This window comes from Vigna angularis, chromosome 11 (assembly GCF_016808095.1).
Source record: "Vigna angularis cultivar LongXiaoDou No.4 chromosome 11, ASM1680809v1, whole genome shotgun sequence".
Taxonomy (NCBI): Eukaryota; Viridiplantae; Streptophyta; class Magnoliopsida; order Fabales; family Fabaceae; genus Vigna; species Vigna angularis.
Window position 1 is genome coordinate 7,755,826 of NC_068980.1, and position 7,126 is coordinate 7,762,951.

Sequence of the window (7,126 nt, forward strand, 5' to 3'; positions counted from 1 at the left end):
GGATATCTAAGTTGTGAAAATTGGTGTTTTAGGGTTGAATTTGAGTATGAATCCCTTAAGAATTTAATATGGAACGTTTATAATCAATTAGATAAGTTCAATCTAGTATAAAACATGAATTAAGGGTGTTAGAAGTTAATTAATAAGGGTTGAAAATGATAAGAGAGGTTTTGACCTCAAATCTGCAGAATTCTGCATTCTGCAGAATTCTGCATTCTGCATCAGGTCGCGCCCGGGCGCCCCACTGTCGCGCCCAGACGCGAGTGGCACTGGAAATGCCGCGCCTGGCATATCGCGCCTGAGCGCGCGATGCTAGAGTGAGCGTTCGTCCAATTTGAACCAAATTGGACGTTCGTCCGTTTTGAGCCATATAGAACGTTCGTCCAATGCCTAAGAACGATCGTCCAATGCCTAAGAACGTTCGTCCAGATGTGGAACGTTCGTTTTTAAGGAATGGGAATGATATATGACTAAGAGTGGGGTCTGGTAATCGTTTACAGCACCCCTGTAAACGATTACCCGAGAGAATTAGCCAAAATGTACAGAAAGTCTAACATAGGTACTCAGTCAGATGAACAGGGGTCGTCATTGGAAAACCATGAGTTTTAGGCACTTCTGCACCTTCCCGGAGACGTTGTACGTTCGTTCTGGACGGTCACTGAGCGTTCGTTATAAATGAGGTTCGGTCTCCAACTGAGCATCCGCCTGAAATAGTGCTCGGCCTAGAGCGTTCGTCCAAGTGAGCGTTCGTCCTTCCCTCGAGCGTTCGTTCAAGTGAGCGTTCGTCCTTCCCTCGAGCGTTCGTTCAAGTGAGCGTTCGTCCTTCCCTCGAGCGTTCGTTCAAGTGAGCGTTCGTCCTTCCCTCGAGCGTTCGTCCCAGTGAGCGTTCGTCCCTGAGAGCGTTCGTCCAGAGAGCGTTCGTCCTTCCCCGCGAACGTTCGTCCTGTGAACGTTCGTCCTTCCAAGCGAGCGTTCGTTCCACTGAGCGTTCGTCCAAACACTGTTACATTCAGCGTTCGTCCAAACACTGTTACATTCAGCGTTCGTCCTTCCCCGTGAGCGTTCGTCCAGTAGAACGTTCGTCCAAATAGTGGAGTGTTCGTCCCATTGAGCGTTCGTCCAAATAGTGAGCGTTCGTTCCTCCATTGACTGAGCGTTCGTCCTTGACAGCGTTCGTTCTTCCCTGCGAGCGTTCGTCCCAGTGAGCGTTCGTCCAAATTGTCCGCGTTCGTTCAAATAGTTGAGCGTTCGTCCAAATTGTTGAACGTTAGTTCTGGTGAGTGTAACGTTCGGTTTTAATCTTTGAACGCTCGTCCGGGATATAGAAATGCAGCGTTCGTCCCTCAGTCTGAGTGAGCGTTCGTCCAATAGTGTCTAGTGAATAGTGATCGTCCAAATAGGGTTCGGTAAACAGGGTTCGGTTTCATTGTTATGTTGCTCTTATTTTAAGTGTGCAATGTGTTTTTGTATATATATATATATATATATATATATATATATATATATATATATATATATATATATATATATATATATATATATATATTTTGGGGTAAATTCATGTAAAACAAAAATATGTGAATGCATGAGATGTAATAGATGTATTTTATATTAATATGAAATTGTGCATTTGATCATGAAATGATTATTACGGGGGAGTTACATAGAAGTGTAATGTGAGTTAAGGAATATGAGCATGGCATGAATCTCATGGAGAGGTTCTATAAAATTATGTTATTAGTGTATATGTTGATGTTGAGGGTCCTGTAGTTGGAGGTTATCCTGATACTCTAATAATCATCCAGTCTCATGTAGAGAAGGATGAATTATGTAGTGAGAGGAGCAGGAGGTCCTGGTCTATGTTTCGGTTTGGACATAGTGAGGGGACTAACCTTGTGAATGGTATGAAGTATTTTGGAAGTGTAATTATAAGAAAAGTAGAAGTCATCACAAGTGCATAACCTCCCGTGACCGCTCATCAACGTATCATCCGGATGAGTGTCTAGTAGGAATTGTGGTATGATGGTATATGAGGATGTCTGTCGTAAATTTTATATGTTGCCTATATTAAAGCAATTTTGTATGTTTTATAAATGTTGTGTTGCATATCAGCTCACCCTTACTTATTTGTGCATGTATCGGAAAAATCTTATTTTTGCGATGATCGTATAACATTTTTGTTATACGGGAGCAGACGAAGGATTGTCACGTGATCCGGTGCAAATGAAGAAAGAGACGGAAGACCAAATTAGAATGATTCGATGTTATGGTTGCAATTAACTCTGAGCTTAAACTTAGGTATAGATTTAAGTTTGAAGTTCAGGGCGTTAAATGTGATTGTATGATTTCAATATTGTAAATTTTGATTTTTTTTTTTATGGAAAATTTTGGGATGTTACACATATAACGAATTATACGATCATCGTACATACCCAAACACAAACAAGTAGGGTGAGCTAATATGCAACAATTCATTTATAAAACATGCATAATTGCTTTGATACTAACATCATATAATAATTATGTCATACACCCTCATACCATCATACCACAATTCTTATTAGACACTCGTCCCACAATACCCAATAAACACCACAATACATAATAGACACTCATCCGAATGATACGTTGATGAGTGGTCACGGGAGGTTATGCACTTGTGATGACTTCTACTTTTTCTTACAAATATACTTCCAAAATACTCCATACCATTCACAAGGTAAATCCTCAACACTATGTCCAAAACCGACACATAGACCAGGACCTCCTGCTCCTCTCACCACATAATTCATCCTTCTCTACTTGAGACTGGATGATTATTAGAGTATAAGGATAACCTCCAACTACAGGACCATCAACATCAACATATACACAATTACCACATCATTACATAATCTCTCCACGAGACTCATACAATGCTCAAATTTCCTCAACTCATATTATATCATTTCGAAATCTCCCCATAATACTCATATCATGTTCAGACGCATAAATTCAAATCTATTATAATAAATTACAATCATCACAATTAAAATTCATAATTTTGTATCTACCACAATAACATGAATCCATTCCAACGAGATATATTGCACAATAGTTTAACAGTACATAATCTGTTCAATAAGATTTAAGTTAAAAGCTTGTCGAGTAGACTTCCAGGAAAGAGAGGTGCGTCACAATGGACAACTTAAGTACCAAGTCTTTCCTTAGCCAAAGTGTTCCGCAACTAGTTTTTAACAAATTTCTTATTCACAGATTCAAAATAACAACATAGTTTTATATAACAATATTAATACATAAATTTAAGCATGAATCAACATACACAATAATTCAATACATAAATAGTCAAACAATAATTAACATAAGGTATAGAAAGATTAGCTCCCCTTACCTCTATTTCAGATTTCTCTTGCTCCGAATTTGTTTCTCCGAAAACTCTTCAGAACCTCTACTTTAAAATTTCTTCCTACTCCAAAAACTTCCTAATTTCTTCTTTTCTCATAATTCTCTCTACTTCTTGGTGCAAAAACTCCATTCCTCTGATCTCTATTTATAGGTAAAAAAATTTACTATTCATTAATTTTTTAATATTATTTATTATTTTAATATTATTTTAAAATAATATTCTAATCATCAACTTGATCAAATCTGATCCCAACTCCTTCCATGCAACGTAAGAATTCTTATCCTTTCAATTTTTTTTTTTACTATTCACTATTCAGTATTCACTTTTCTTACAAAAAAATCCTAAATAAGTTATCAAAAATTTGAACCTCTCCTTCTAAAATTACTATAATTTTATATCCAAAAATTTAATTTTTTTCTATCCATTAAAATGCTAAAATTTACTATTATAAATATTTTTCACGAGTCTTACAATCCACTTATAAACGGGTCGAATGCGAGCACTATATTACCAAATTCGTGGGTACCGCAAAAAATAAAAATAAAAATTTATTTATATTTAATTTAATTTAATTTAAACTAAAATTAATTTATATTTTGTTAGATTAAATTTAATTAAAATTATATTTTATTTTATATATTTTTTCGTAATTTTATTTAAATTTTATTTTTAAAATGTATAAAATATCTATTTTTTAATATTTGCGGATATATGAGGGTACCATGGGTTTTAAAATATCCGTGGATTTTTCTGAAATAGGTACCTGCATGGGTAGCAGACGGGTTGTTGGTGGATTTTTTATTTTGCGAGTCGGATTGCAGATAAACACTATCCGTACCTGACCAAATTGCGACTCGTTGTCTTGCTCACCGAACTAGTGATTGATTATTTGGACTCACACATGGACGAACACTCTATTTGATTATTGGTTGATCTTGAGTCATGCTCACCGAACTAGATTATCTGGACTGATACATGGACAGACACTCTATTTGATTATTGGTTGATCTATGACTTATACACTAGATTGTGGGATGCACATCCGAATAAGAATATATTTATTTGGTGTTCGATTGGACTCATTTATTTATGTTTCAAACTATGGAATAACCATCTAGGTTGATGTGTAATCAATTGACGTGTTTGGTAATTGATTCCAAATTATAATTAACTATCAGGTTATAATTGATTGATCAATGATACGGAAGTTTCAATTATTCAAATGAATTTCTTTTATGTTTGAAATCATGTAAACTCGAACATATATATATGAGATGTGTTAACCTATAAGTGGTACAATTAATGTGTATTTTAAACTTCAGATAATTTTTTTACATTTTCATTTAAAACACATCCCAATTTAAAATTAAGTCTTTGGAGAAAGTGGCCCTTATTTTCGTGTATGGGACAGCGAGTTTTGTTGATTAGATGGTATCCTTAGACCTAGGTTGTCCATGTTCATCTTCCCAGTGTCCTAGGACAAAAAACTGTCCATTCCTGACTATCTCGAAAAAATCAAAAACATGTTTTCGTGCATTATAGTGGACTGGTACATTTTAGGTAGAACATGTTTAACACGTGTATTATCGTGGACTAATATGTATTATATTTTCAGCCGCAGGAATAACGTAGTGTGTAGCTGCATCAAGTACGATTTTATTAAGGAGAGGTTCCTATAATTTTAGCAGTCTCTTTCACTCTTAATGTAAGTATGGTTGGGACGGGAAATTTTCTGCCATGCAAACTGTAGAAAGCATGACCCATTTCCTTAATTCTATAATTAGAGGACACCATTGTAATTATCCTTTCCTTATTGTTGATTTCTGGTCAGTGAGCAATAACTTCTGTAATGGGACCTTAAACCAAAATTTAAAACAGCTTTTTCTCTTTAATTAATACGAGATGACTGAATTTGTGTGAACATATACGACCTTCATTTATAAAACTAGATAACATGAACTTTTTGTTGGTAGACCTTCTTCTTAATTGGTTGGTCCATGTCTTCTGATCCTGTGCTATCACCCTCATGACCTACTCAATTACCTCCATTTAATAAAAAAAATTATAAATGACTTTTATTTTGTGTTTCATAGACAAATATCAATAATTTTTAAACTATTTTGCATTTTCTAAATATTTTGTTTAAATAAAATAATTAAAACATATTATATTTTAATTTTCTTGTTTAGATAAAATAAATGAATTTTTATTTTAAAAATATATTTTTTAAAATTCAAAATTTACAAAAATAAATATTAGTTAAATTTAAAAAAAAAAAAATATATATATATATATATATATATATATATATATATATATATATATATATATATATATATATATAGAGAGAGAGAGAGAGAGAGGTATAAAAAAAGAGTGGCTAACTGTGAAATATTAATTTTTCTCCTTTTTTTAGTTGAATTTCAAATTTTATTATTTTATTTATTTAAAATATTTTAAAAATTTTTAAGTTTTAATTTCTTTATAATTTATTTTCTAAAACGATGAACCGGTATCAGGTCACCTCCGCGCGTAATCCATAAATTAAAGAACATTCTGGTATAGATGAAAGGTGTCATTTATTACAATTAAAGTACTGATTAAGTTTAAATAATCCCACTCACTATGTAAGTGGTTGTAAAGAAAACTAATTAAATAAATTCAAAATTATGATTAAAAATTAAAACAGTTTCAATAGTTTACTTTAAGAAATTAGCTTATTTTTTATTTTTATTAAAATATTTTTAAATAAATAAAGACTTGAACAAATTATAAGGTTCATGTTTATATTTTTATTATTAACGTTTTAATTGTTATTTTTAATCTTATATTATGCAATTTTTATACTACTTTATATTTTTTTATAATTTATATTAATTTATATTATATGATAGAATATTTCTGTTGTTACTTAATTACTACATTTGTTTTAAAGATTTTTACTTTATTTATCTGTTATTCTCAAATTTTTAGACAACGATTTATTATGTTCTTATTTAGAAAAAAAGAAACTTAAATTACTTTTAAAAACAAACGAAGTGAGGAAAATTATACACAGAATATTCAACATAATATAATATTAGTAACACTAGTGTGGATAGCAACGCAACTAATGTGGATGGTCACTGTGACACAAATAGCCAAATACGAACAATGGTCTATGATTTAGGATAGAAGAAATACGAACAATGGTCTATGATTTAGGATAGAAGAAAAACAAATTAAGGGAGAAGAAAATGAGAAGGAATGAGGATAATAGGAGTGAAGAGAGGAAAAACTCGTCTTTCGTGGTGGAAAAAGAAAACTTTGCATTCATTAATATCGAGAAACAATAATGACTTTTTTTTGGAAAAATTACTAAGTTTAAATTATTCCAAATAGTATAGACTACGATTACTTAAAATTGTAGTATATTCAAAGCAATATAGATTACAATTCACTTAAAATTGTACTATATCTCACTATAGTCTACGATTCCCTTATTATAGTTTATAGTGAGATGAAGTATATTTTTAACTTAAATGTAGTATATTATTCACCTATAATTTCAAAAAATGTCATCATTTCAATATAGAGTGCTTCTTTTGCACAATCGTAGTCTCCCTATGTAGTAATTCACATATTTGTACTAGTGATTGCACACCATTGTGGTGTGGCTTGATCGGTGAGTCACAACGTTAGTGATATCAAGTTTGAAAGCACCAAATCTCAACAAAAGAA